This window comes from Eptatretus burgeri, chromosome 8 (genome assembly GCF_056783735.1).
Source record: "Eptatretus burgeri isolate ZD-2024b chromosome 8, Ebu_testis_v1, whole genome shotgun sequence".
Taxonomy (NCBI): domain Eukaryota; kingdom Metazoa; phylum Chordata; class Myxini; order Myxiniformes; family Myxinidae; genus Eptatretus; species Eptatretus burgeri.
The window spans coordinates 58509167-58523677 of record NC_140968.1 but is presented as its reverse complement, the minus strand read 5'-3'; the positions used below and the strand labels follow the sequence as shown (position 1 = coordinate 58523677).

The window sequence follows — 14511 nt, the reverse complement described above, 5'->3', positions numbered from 1 at the left end:
AAAGCATATTCAATTCTGAAAACTTGCAAGATTTTCAAAACCTGCTTGTAAAATTAGGCCCATTGCTTAAGCTTACATATTTATCAGTTTTGGTTGGATAATGTCAGAACCAAAATTGAAGAAAGGGGTGTTGGAAGGTTGGCTTTATGACTTATGTTGCAGTTAGCAGTGCAGCAGGTGACACTGCTCTATGCAATGGGCAGTTCTGTGTCTTTCACTGCAGACTGCAACTTAGCTGGAATTAATACTTAATTTTGATATGCAGTGCAAACAAAGAACCCATCCTACAGTTGGGTCAATCCAAAATTTTATGACGTCGATGGTGTATTTAATTAGGACTTGCAATACTGGCTTCCACAAAGATAGTGCTATATGAAACACATTTACATAGAGATAATTTGGGTCTTCCCTCTCTCCCCCAGAACCACGCTTGCTATATTGTTTTTTATCACCTAGAAGCAACACCTGCAGTACAACTAGCTAGTAATTTTCAACTTCTTCCATCGAACAGTTCAGGAGTGCATATACATCAAACAAACACACAAACAATACAGTATAACGAAGAAGTCGGTAGAATTATCATGTCGGGATGGCTCAGACACTGCATTGGCTCAATGCAACATAGATCTTCAAAAAAAATCTTCCGAGATAAAATTTAATAAACCTATAACTTACCTACCAGTCATTTGCGGAGGATTTCCCATCAAATAACACTCATGAAACTTTCAGACATCATCACTGAACAAGAAAAATGAGAGATCCAAAAGTGTCTGTTCATATTTTTTTTCTGACAGCCTAACTCAAAATTGGTTTAAGCAATAAACTTGGTTTAACCATCATATCAACTGCATTCTGTAGTGGGAAGGCGCAAACTGATCGAAATTTTAACGGCTTGAAAAGAATCCACGAAAAGTATGCAAAATTGCAATCCTTTGAAAAGGAATAGGAAGGGATCAGGTCAGGTCAGGTCAGGCATGGGAGCATGCGACAGAGCAGTGCGTCACTGCATCCACATTCCAATGGCACTCAATTTATCGACGGAGGAGCCTCCGTCTGGCCATCCCTCAAGCAAACACCCAGCCTATCGCAATCTCCTTGAGATGTCGATGAACCTGCTGCAACCAGGAGGCACATGGTCGGCCTGTTGGTCTCTTCCATTCATGAGGCTCCCTCGCTGAGAGAATCTGGTGCGCAGGATCAGTTTCAGGAAAATGAGTGACATGCCCATACAGCTGCAGCTGATGCTCATGGACTGTACAGGAAATAAAATTAATCTGAGTCTCTCTTAGCAACCGTTCATTGGACACAAAGTCCAACCGGCAATAACTAAGGATTCTACAAAGAAACCTGGAACTGAAGATTAAATCTCCATCTCAGATCTCTGTTCAGAATCCAAGTCTCACAATCATAGAGGAAGAGTGGAAGCAGCAAGGAACTGAAGGCTCGAACTTTCGTCCTCCCACACAGGAATGGGCAGAACCACACCCCATGATCCAGTGAATCCATTACTCCCCATGCCCGACCCAGACGTCTATTGACCTCTGGCTCAACATGCGGCAACATGAAAAATCACTGCCAAAGTAAGTGAATCTCTCCGTGACGTCAACATCCTCACCACAAACAAGTGCAGACAAGACAGCAGCATTGAAGATGTCATTGAAAGCCTGGATCTCAGTTTTGACCGAGGAAACCAATAATCCCAGGAGCTCTCACTCCTCATTCAGCACCTCAAGGGCGCACAAAACGATATCCAATCTCCGCAAATATGACTGCATCGTCTGCAAAATCAGGGTCAGAGATCTTGACACTCCCAAATGATGCACCAAAGCTTAACCTGGACATCTTCCTCAGAATCCAGTCCACACAAGCGCTGAAAAGTGTGAGGGCCAGTACACACCCCTGACAAACTCCAGTAACAACTGGATACAAGTTGGAGATTGTATCACCACATCTCACAGGACGCTCAGGACCTGAGTATAGTCCAGACATCAGATTGATCATTTTTGGTGGCAACCAACTAAGACCGATAATCCTCCTGAGGGCATCCCGATTAACTGAATGAATCGCTTTGCAGAGATCAACATAGGCTAAAAGAAGCCCCTGCCAAAACTCTCATCTGTGTTTGGTAAGGACCCAAAAAACAAGCCTGACTGCTCTGGGTGCTGGTGTTCAAGCAGATGGTGGCGAATCCTATCAATAATTATCCGAGCAAAGAGTTTACCCGGCACCGAGAGCATCGTCACCCCTTGGCAGTTGTTGCAGTTCTGGAGATCACCCTTCCCTTTACAAAGAGCGACAACAAGGCCCCTCTTCAAGTCAGTTGGGATGATGCCCATGTTCCCAACAGAGCACAGAACTGCATGCAACAACACAAGTGCAGCATTTACACCATCTTTGAGAAGTTCAGCATGAATGCCACAGATGCCAGGAGCTTGACACCATGTCAATTGGTTCAATGCAGTCAGTGTTTCCAAAAACGAAGGTGGATCACAGTTGATTGGAGGGTCAGCAAATGGAATAGCAACACCCTGGACATCCAGCTCAACATCTGGTGGGTCAGCCTGGTACAGCCGCTCAAAGTAACCAGCCCAGCGGGCCTTCACTTCAGGAAATTTCTATCAAGATCCCACCACCCTCCGCTCTAATTGCAGTACACCGAGGGACAGGTTTGGATAAATGCAAAGCACAAATTTTTCTGTAAGCAGAAGGAGAATCACCTGTCCACAGGTGATGCTCTACCCCCTCAAAGATTCCTCGTACATAGTCGTCCTTGTACACCCTCAGCGCATGCACAGTTTTACGCCTCAGCTCCCCGAACAGCTCAGCTTTTCCAGTAAGCCTGGCCCTGGGACTATGGTCAATGGTATCCAGTGTCCCTTCAGAGAGAAAATTCTTCTTTGCCCGATGGTAAGTTGCAAGACATCTTCCGGCAACAAAAAGGAGGGTGGTCTTGAAGGCACTCCACAACTCTTCAGGATTCCCCAAAGCACCAAGACCCACAAAATCCACAATCAGCCTTTTCACAAACTCCTCAGCTTGCCTCTCATCCTTGAGCTTGCCAACATCCAGCCGAGGATGGCATGGTACCATTCTCTCGGGTTTAAGCTGCATCTTCAGAGTTGTGACAAGAAGCCTGTCATTGGCATCGAGGAACTGAGCACTCCTGTACTCCTGCAGTTCTGGATCATCCTCCTCTGACGATCAATGAGCACATCATCAATCCCCTTAATTACATCACCAGCATTAGAATACCAAGTCCAGCGATGAGCCTGTGGGCACTGCAGCCATAAACCAGTCATCCTAAGTCCACAACTTCTTGCAAAGTCAAGGAACTTCGTGCTATTTTGGTTCACAGTTCCAGAGCCATGGGAACCAATACATGTCTAATAACCATCCCTATCAGTGCCACTCTATGCAATGAAATCCCCCAAGACTAGAAGAATATCTCGCCTGGGGTACTTTCAACCACAGACTCAAGCGTGGAACAGAATGCGTCCTTCACGGTGAGATCACTCGCCTCAGTCGGAGCATATACGGAGACCAGGAAAACGACACTCAAGGAGTGATGAATCCTTATTCTTATAATATGCTCGTTGACCGGTGTTACCTCAATTATCATTGGAGTCAGCTTATTGGACACAGTGACAGCAACTCCTTGGGCATGGTAACCCTCAGAGTGACCAGGCGAATAGTAGGTGTAACGATCCCCCATGATCTCGCCACTATCCGGTCTCCGAACCTCAGAGAGTGCTGCAATACCAATGTTCAAAGGCTGGAGTTCAGATGAAAAAATAGACAGGAAATCATCTTCTCTTCAGCATAGGCATTGCAGTCACCCACCTGAAGGGACCGCTTCAGGTTAACCCAAGGAGACCATGGTCTGGTGGAGGACATCTCAGCGCCACTCCACCACATTCCACTGAAATCTGACCCAGGAATTTACCCCATGCTTTTTCATTAAAGAATGGGGTTCTTGAAGCCTTTACCCCAACCCGTCATCCGTTGAGCTGCTCTGCAAAGGGCAGCAGCACAATAGGTACTTCCACGGAGTGCATTTTCAGTTTTCTTTGCGTTTATGGATTTTGTGGTATGCAGTGTTTTACGTTGGCTAGATAAGAGTGCAAATCCTGCAACCAACCTCATCATAAAAAGTAACCCAAATGTAGGAGGAGGTCCGCAGATACAGTTGGGCACTAGATATGGATGGCCAATGGCTTACAAGGAGCTCCTCCTGCCTTTGACTTGTTTTGTTTTTAGTCCTGCTGGGTGTCCATATCCATACACCCTCCTCACCAGGAAACCTGGTGGGGGAGATGGTTTTGATGCCGATAACCCTTCCATGAAACAGGTTAGTACAGGTTTACATGGCTCGCTGGCACTTCACAGCCAGCTACCTTTGACATGCGAAATTTATACCCACAACTGACACTGTGGAAAATGTTGAGGTTGATTGGAAGAAAAATCTAAGTTCCCCCAAGTGTGAGAACGACGAGCCAGGGGTAAAGCCGAAAGGACCCCCTGGTCCTGATAAACTTGGGCAAGCCCCTCACACGTTGGGTGCTCTAAAGCTGGCATGTTGAAATATCAGAACTCTGAATGATGACAATCAGAAGGGGGGGGGGGGCTTCAGAACACCACTCAGGTTTGTTGGCTTGGGAACTGTCCAGGCTGCAGATAGACATTGCTGGCCTGAGTGAATGCAGAATCCCTGGCCAAGGAGAGTTTGAAGATGCAGGGTATGTTGATATCGACTCAGGTTGCCCAGTGGGTGAAAGAAAACTGGAAGGAGGAGCTGGTGCCATAAAATGTATCGGCGAGAAACTGTTGTGAGCTGGAAAGGTGTCAGTTCCCGAATAATATGTGGTCGACTGTGTATAAAAAGAACTTACATCACACTAATAAGTTTTTATGCTCCAACCTTTAAGCATATATTGTAGGAGAAAAAGATTTTCTATGACCAGGTCTCACAAGTGCTCAGGGAAGTACCAGTGAAAGATAGACTATTTCTGTTGGGAGACTTTAATGCATGGGTTGGTCAATATATAAGTACATGGGGTTAAGTGATAGGCCACGACGGCATTGGTACTTGCAACTCCCAAGGGATTATGCTGCTGGATCTGTGTTCCTGCTTTGGTCTTTCCGTTGCAAATACCATGTTCACCCATGCATATGTACATAAGACCACATGGTACCATCCAAGATCAAAAGTAGGGCACATGATTGATTACATCATCGTAAAGAGACATTATGTGACCAACATCAATGATTGCCGAGTCCGTAGAAGTGCTGACTCTTGAACAGACCACAAACTTGTGTGTGCAAGAACCAGGCTTAGAGACCATTGCTCAACCAGTCGGCATTTGAAACCATGCAGCCCATGTCTTCATGTAGCTCTACTGCAATCATCAGCCAAGCAGCAAGAACTTTATTCAACTCCAAGTGAGGCTCTCCCAAAAAAATTGACCAGTAACTTTGCTAAACAATGGGAATCCCTTAAAATCATTATATGCAGCACAGCTAAATCAGTACTGGGAACCCAAAGATGCTAGCATAAGGATTGTTTTGACTTGAATGATGAAGCCATCAAGAGTCACTTGGACAGGAAAAGGGAGGCTTTTGCAGCGGTTTTGGCATCAGAAACACCAAAAAACAGAGTCCGCTACGAGCAGATCAAGAGCCTATGCCAGCGGGAGTGAAGAAGCATGCAGAATCAGTGGTGGATAAACAAGGCCAAATAAATTGATGAGGTTGCAGAGAAGCATGACTCTCAAAACTTATTCAAAGCCATCAAGTTCCAATCAAAGGGGAAGCCTCTTGGACTTCAATCCATAAACTCGACCACGGGTGACCACTTGACAAAACGAGAAGACATTCTCAATCACTGGAAAGAACATTTTAAGATCTTATTTAATCAACACAGAGAAATTGTCAGGTCAGTCATCAATTGGGTCCCACAGAGACCCATCCAATATGAACTGGCAGTAGATCCAGATGTGGATGAGGTAGTTAAAGCCATCAGGCAGATGACCAATGGGAAAGCCCCAGGAGTAGCTGAATTCAACCTGAGGTCCTTAAGAAAGGTGGATCTGCCCTATTCACCTCATTCAGTATTTCCATCACCTCATTCAGTGTACCTGGCAAAGTGAATGTGTTCTTCAAGAACGGAAAGATGGCACACTAACTCTAACCCTTGTAGAAAAAGAAGTGTCCTTTTACATGTGGAAACTACAGAGGTAGTACCCTGCTCTTGGTTGCTGGAAAGGTTCTTGCCAGAGTGGTACTCAATCGCCTAAAGCCCCGAATAGAAAAAAAGTCCTTCCAGAGGCCCAAAGCAGATTCTGCTTCGGTCACTCTACATAAGATATGATGTTTGTTTTGAGACAACTGCAAGAAAAATGTTGGGAGCTAAGGCAGGACTTGTACCTTGTTTTCATTGACCTAATTAAAGCCTTTGATTCAGTGGACTGAGACCTTGCATGGAGATTGCTGGAAAAGAGTGATGCTCCATCAAAACTCATCAACTTCATTTGCAGCTTCCATGTAGGTGTGCAAGCAAAGGTATTTATCAATGGGGAAACAACTACAAAGTTTGACATCATGACAGGTTTCTGACAAGGCTGCATTCTATCTCCCGCCTGCTTCACCATCGTATTCACTTATGTGATTGGAATGGCACTTGAGGGTTTGGCAGACTATGGGTTTGGTATTTGTTTCAAGTTGGATGGCAACCTGTTTAACTTGTGCAGGCTAAGGACTAGCAAGTCTCTGCTGGATATCATCAGAGAACTCCTTTGTTCGTCGAAACATCATCTGCATGACATCATGCAGATGATACCACATTCATCTGTAATAATGTGAAGAACCTGCACAAAATTATTGATGCCCTGCATGATGCCTGCACAAGGTGGGGATTGACAATCAGGAAAGAAAAAACAGAGATACTACACCAATCATCACAATCAGCTGCAGTGATACCCATTATTCTTGGAGACACCACATTAAAAATAACAGACAATTTTGTGTACTTGGGAAGCATGATCACCAGCAATGGAAACCTGGATGGTGAAATCCAGAAGAGATTATCCAGTGCAACAACCATATTCTATTCACTCCAAAGCCGAGTGTGGCATCATTCAGGTCAATACCTCAACACCAAGCTGATTGTTTCACTGCTGTGTCATCTTGGCCACACTGCTATATGGTAGCGAGACCCAGTTACCCTAAATAAACACCTACACCAGCTGGTGATGTTCCACCAGAGATGCTTATGCCACATCATGAATATTCGCTGGTGGCAAAAGATCACCATTATGGAAGTCCGAGCCCATGCCAACATAACAACCATAAGCACGATGGTGAGGATGTCAAGACTAAGGTGGCTCGGCCCCTGTGTGCTGCATGCCAGACCATCATCTCCCAAAGAGAGTAAATTTTTGTGAACGAGCCACTGGAACTCGCCCACATGGCAGGCCCTGTAAACGTTGGAAGGATGTCATAAAGGAAGACCTAAAGATCTTCAATATTGAGGGGAACTGGCATGACTTGACAAAAATATGGCAAAGCTGGAGAGCAGCTATTATAAAGGGTGCATTGATTGCAGAGGCTGCTGTTGCTGCAAAGGCCTTAGACACCTTTAGATCCTTTCACCTTTTGGACAGTTTACACCATTTAGACCATTTCTCCCCTTAACTCCCTTTAGAACGCTTAGACATTAACAGCATTTGGAACCATTACACTATTCAGACAAATTTTAGACAGCTTGGACCCTTGACCATTTAGAGGTTTAGACCACTTGATTTAGACCATTCACAGTTAATACAAAACAAAGTAAAAGACTAAAAAAAAAAATACTTGCAATAACAATGAAATTCGACAGCATGTAATTGCATTTCTAACAAAAAAAATAAACAAGCAAGTAAAAAAATCATTTATGAAAATTAAAAAGGATGGAGGGATCTTCCTCCAAAAAGGATGTAAACAAGGTAGGGATGGTCACAAGAAATGATCTTGTGACCAGAGATAGAGACAGAGACACACACACACACACAATAATTTATTGTGACCATCCTTACCTTGTTTACACACTTTTTGGAGGAACATCCCCACAACTTTTGCAGTTTTTAAAATGTTTTATTCCTTGTAATGCGATAATTCTCCTAATTATATTATGTCTGTTTTTCATGCAGAGAATTGCATATTTTATTATGACTTGTAATAACCCCCTCACACAAGAAGCGATGCTGTAAGATACACATTTACATTGAGAATTTGCATCTTCACCCCCAATCTGAACCACAGGGAACATCAATTTATTTTTATGCCTCAAAACAGCCCCAGGCATACGCCGAGCACAACACCCAGTTTTCAACTCATTCCATCGAGCGGTTTAGGAATGCATGGAAGTCAAACAGACACACTTCTCAAAAAAAACACACACACACACACACACAGACGTTTTGTTTGTTTTTTCCTGTAAAGTTGTTTGTCTCAACAATTTCAATAATTCAATTTATTGAACATCAACTGGTATTCCTCATGCATTACATTGATATTTAAAGGATGTTATACATTATACTAATTATACAGCACCCTCTACTTTACTTTAGTCACAAACCTCAAAATAGTTGCTTGCCAAAGGTAATAACTACAATGATTTGAAAGTGATTAACATATTTTTAAAATTGTTTTGAACATCAGCTGAACTCCTTCATCAAATGATAATTAATTGTTTAAAGAACATCAATAGTAACAGGATATCTTTGCACAATATTGATCACTCCATAAAATAGTACCCTTTGTTGCCCATACCACCAAAATAAGCACATCAAATCACATTATTGGTCACCTGACACTTAATTTACATGAAATGAAGATATGTAGGTAACCTTGAAAAAAATAATTGCAAAAGTTTAACATTGTCACATACTCCAGCATATAAATCTCCACTATGTAACCCGACAAAAGCTCACAGATTTTGTGGATAAATACCACACATTGAATCTGATATAAAGCAAACCCATTGATCACAAGATGAAAAGCATTACGATGAAAAGGCATTAGGAGATTGTCCAGACATCACGGACTTTTGAAACACTGTCTATAAAACCTGCCACTAATGAAAAGGCTAGCGGCTGTGGAAGCAGGCTCTTGATGGAAGCCTCCGTCAGTAATTGAGAGAGGCTGGGTGAATTTTGCCTTGGGCATTTCAATCAGCAAGGCAAATGTCAAACGTGGCTTTCAGAGACTAGCAATCTGTAATTATGTTCACACCTTCACAGGAGTGTGAGAACACGGGAGTTAAATTCACCATAAACTTTCTCAAACTGAGATGATGTGCTCCGTACACTATTATATCGCCAAAAAATCCCAAATCTCAAAGGTGCTAATCGCGTGTTCCATGCAGCGTTTACACATAGTAAATTTAAGTCTGAAATATTGAGGTGAACGCAACATCGGGACATTGTGTAAGTTTATATTTAAATGTGTTTTACATTTCAATGGAAATGACTAACAAAAAACCAAACTGCTGCAAGCACATACACTTGCCTCTTTCCACACATTAATTCACATGGATCAAGTTCTGAGTTATCTGGCCACAACATTTTCTCCGAGATTCTTGGATTGTGGAACCATGACTGCTGTTCTCGCTTGGCCAGTTCCATATGGGCTCCGGCTGTGGATTTTCTCACAGCATAACCTCGCAGGTGTATACCGTCCACATGCCCTCATTTCTCTTAAAACATCTTGGGTGTTTGCTTCCCTGATCCTCTCCGTCCACACCATTAAAACTTAAACTAATTTCCACCCTTTAACAACTTCTCTCTAATTCAAATTGACTTCCTTTCTCCCTTCTTTAATTATCTGACTCATTTCTTCATCTTTGAGCTCCATTTAAAATTTTAAATAACGCAGGACTATCAGGGTATGAAAGAGTCATATATATATATATATATATATATATATATATATATATATATATATATATATATATATATATATATATATATATATATATATATATATATATATATATATATATATATATATATATATACATATATATATATATATATATATATACATATATATATACATATATACATATTTACATATTTTTGTATATATATATATATATATATATATATATATATATATATATATATATATACATACATATATATATATACATATATATATATATATATATATATATATATATATATATATATATATATATATATATATATATATATATATATATATATATATATATATATATATATATACCAAGTCGAAAACACCAGGGGGTTGACTCAGCCTGCCATCCTTCCGAGTTCGGCGAAATGAGCACCAATTGTACTGGGCCTGGTGTATGCCCCGGTTAGAATAGGTGTACCATATCCCTGTGTGTCGTAAGAGGCGACCAGGGTTGCGTCAGAAAGGGCATCCGGCGTAAAAACCTATGCCAAATCATTATGCGGACAACAAAACGAATTTCCATACCGGATCAGTCGAGGCCCGGGTTACCAACGACCGACCGCCACCGGTACCGGTGGTCAGCAGGGTACCAGTGGAAATTGTGCTACTACTGGGCGAAGGAGGAGAAGGAGACGGGGAAGGCGAGTCCAGAGGCAGTGGGAGAGGGGGAAGGGAAGAAGTGTGGAGGTGAGAGTTGGAACTTTGAATGTTGGGACGATGACTGGCAAAGGGCGAGAGTTGGCTGATATGATGGAGAGAAGAAAGGTGGACATACTGTGTGTACAAGAGACCAAATGGATGGGGAGTAAGGCTCGGAGCATTGGAGGTGGTTTCAAACTGTTCTACCATGGTGTGGATGGGAGAAGAAATGGTGTCGGGGTAATCCTGAAGGAAGATTATATCAAGAGGGTATTAGAGGTGAGGAGAGTGTCTGACTGAGTGATGAGTGTGAAGTTGGAAATTGAAGGGGTGATGATGAATGTCATCAGTGCATATGCCCCACATATGGGGTGTGACATGGAGCATAAAGAAGATTTTTGGAGTGAGTTAGATGAAGTGGCGGAGAGTGTATCCAAGGATGAAAGAGTGGTGATTGGAGCAGATTTCAATGGACATGTTGGGGAAGGGAATAAAGAGGATGAGGAGGTGATGGGGAGGTACGGTCTCAACAAGAGAAATGTGGAAGGGCAAATGGTGGTAGAGTTTGCAAAAAGAATGGAAATGGCAGTGGTAAATACGTATTTCAAGAAGAAGGAGGAACACAGGGTGACATACAAGAGTGGAGGAAAGTGCACACAGGTGGATTACATCTTGAGCAGGAGATGCAACCTGAAAGAGATAAATGACTGTAAGGTTGTGGCAGGGGAGAGTGTAGCTCGACAGCATCGATTGGTGGTCTGTAGGATGACTTTAGAGGTGAGGTTGAGGAAGAGAGTGAGGGCTGAACCAAGGACCAGATGGTGGAAGCTGAAGGAGGAAGACTGTTGCGTGAAATTTAGGGAGGAGGTGAGACAGGCGTTGGATGGTGGTAAAGATGGGTGGGATGATTTGGCAACGACAGCGGAAGTTGTGAGGGAGATAGCTAGGAAGGTACTTGGTGTGACATCTGGACAGAGGAAGGAAGATAAGGAGACTTGGTGGTGGAATGAGGAAGTACAGGAAAGTCTAAGGAAGAAGGGGTTGGCGAAAAAGAAGTGGGATAGTCAGAGAGATGAAGAAAGTAGGCAGGAGTACAAGGAGTGGCGTCGAAAGGCAAAAAGAGAGGTGGCAAAGGCCAAGGAAAAGGCATATGACGAGCTGTATGAGAAGTTGGATACAAAAGAAGGGGAAAAGGATTTATACCGATTGGCAAGGCAGAGGGACCGAGCTGGGAAGGATGTGCTGCAGGTTAGGGTGACAAAGGACACAAATGGGAATGTGCTGACGAGCGAGGAGAGTGTGTTGAGAAGGTGGATGGTGTACTTTGAGGAGCTGATGAATGAAGAAAATGAGAGAGAGAGAAGGTTGGAAGAGGTGGAGATAGTGAATCTGGAAGTGGCGTGGATCAGTAAGGATGAAGTGAGGACTGCTATGAAGAAGATGAAAAGTGGAAAGGCGGTTGGCCCAGATGGTATACCAGTGGAGGCATGGAAGTGCTTAGGAGAGATGGCAGTGGGGTTGTTAACCAGATTGTTTAATAAAGTCTTGGAAAGTGAGAGGATGCCGGAGGAGTGAAGATTAAGTGTACTGGTTACGATTTTCAAGAATAAAGGTGATGTGCAGAGCTGTGGAAATTACAGAGGGATAAAGTTGTTAAGCCACACCATGAAGTTGTGGGAAAGAGTAGTGGAAGCTCGGATGAGAGGAGAGGTGACGATCTGTGAGCAGCAATATGGGTTTATGCCAGGAAAGAGCACCACTGATGCGATGTTTGCTTTGAGAATGTTGATGGAGAAGTATAGGGAAGGCCAGAAGGAGTTACATTGTGTGTTTGTGGATTTAGAGAAAGCTTCTGATAGGGTGCCAAGAGAGGAGTTGTGGTATTGAATGAGGAAGTCGGGAGTGGTGGAGAAGTATGTGAGGATCGTGGAGGATATGTATGAGGACAGTGTGACAGCGGTGAGGTGTGCGGTCGGAATGACGGACCGGTTTAAGGTTAAAGTGGGATTGCACCAAGGATCGACTCTGAGCCCTTTCCTGTTTGCAATGGTGATGGACAGGTTGACGGACGAGATCAGACTGGAGTCTCCATGGACTATGATGTTCGCGGATGACATCATGATCTGTAGGGAGAGTAGGGAGCAGGCTGAATCGAGCCTTGAGAGGTGGAGGTACGCACTGGAGAGAAGGGGAATGGTAGTCAGTCGGAGTAAGACGGAGTACATGTGCGTAAATGAGAGGGAGGGTGGTGGTATGGTGCGGTTGCAAGGAGTCGAGGTGGGGAAGGTGGATTCGTTTAAATACTTGGGATCAACTGTCCAAAGTAACGGAGAGTGTGGGAGAGAAGTGAAAAAGAGAGTGCAGGCAGGATGGAGTGGGTGGAGAAGAGTTGCAGGAGTGATTTGTGACAGAAGGGTAGGTGCAAGAGTGAATGGGGAAAGTATATAAGACGGTAGTGAGACCAGCTATGTTGTATGGTTTGGAGGCGGTGGCACTAACAATAAGACAGGAAGCGGAGCTGGAGGTGGCAGAGTTAAAGATGCTGCGATTCTCGTTGGAAGTGACGAGGATGGATAGCATAAGAAATGAGTATATTAGAGGGACAGCGCAGGTAGGACGGTTTGGAGATAAATTGAGAGAGGCGAGATTGAGATGGTTTGGACATGTGCACAGGAGGGAAACGGAGTATATCGGGAGAAGGATGTTGAAGATGGAGCCGCCAGGCAGGAGGAGAAGAGGAAGGCCAAAGAAGAGGTTCATGGATGCGGTGAGGGCGGACATGCGGGTGGTTGGAGTGTCAATGGAAGATGTGGAGGATAGAGCGAAATGGAGACGGTTGATCCGCTGTGGCAACCCCTAACGGGAGCAAGCCGAAAGAGGAAGAAGAAGATATATATATATATATATATACATATATATACATATATATATACATATATACATATATATACATATATATACATATATATATATATATATATATATATATATATATATATATATATATATATATATATATATAATTATATTGACATGGATTTTACAATCCAATCCGATGAATGTATACCAACATTCAGGTCATCAGATAGTTATTTCCCTCAGTGCATTTCCAGGATAGACCCATCCCCATGTCTGGAGGGATTCTAAATGTGATGCGCTGAGAAGGGTAAAGAATAGATCCCCTCTCTTATGGAAAGCCCCTCTTTTTCTCTTTATGACATACACATTCATGCACGCGAGACACCCGTTTCTTTCATGGACGACGAGACCCACCTTTTTCCCTCGACGTTTGGACATCCAGTTCCACAGCTCTATGGACGTTAACTGGCTCCTGTTCATGTCGGGCTGATCAGTGACGTAATAATTGTTGTTGACGTTTTATGAGCGCTTCACGTTTCTGCTCGGTAATTCTGACAAATGGCTGCTTTTTGCCGTTCGACCAGCACCACAGACATGGCATCATAAACGAGGAATAATAACGGGACGTGCGGGTTGGCATGACAACAATTCAAAAGTGGGGCAGGTGGATTTGGGGGGGAGTCTGTGCTGCCGATACAGGCAGCCCATAAAAAAGAGGGAGAGGTCTGTTCTTGTGCAGCGCCGCGCGCGCGCGAGTCAGTCGACGAGTCAGTTTGTGAGTCAGTTGGCGATAGCTGGTTGCGGTTCTGATAGCTTTGTCGGTCGACAACGAGCCAGTCAGACGATTGCTTCGTCGGTTCTAGTCAGACAGCTGCTTCCTCGGTTCCAGTCAGACGGTCGCTTCGTCGGTTCCAGTCAGACGGCTGCTTCATTGTTCCAGTCAGATGGTCGCTTTATCGTTCCAGTCAGACGGTCACTTCATCATTCCATTGAGATGGCTGCTTCGTCAGTTCCAGTCATATGGTCGCTTCGTCA

The 14511-nt window shown here is 43.6% G+C and overlaps 1 protein-coding gene across 1 annotated transcript in view; it reads right to left on the bottom strand.

Annotated features, from left to right (window-relative positions):
* The window catches only part of LOC147021817 (receptor tyrosine-protein kinase erbB-4-like), a 504112-nt gene that overhangs the window by 148183 nt on the left and 341418 nt on the right, over positions 1 to 14511 (bottom strand). The gene's annotated exons all lie outside the window — the stretch shown is intronic.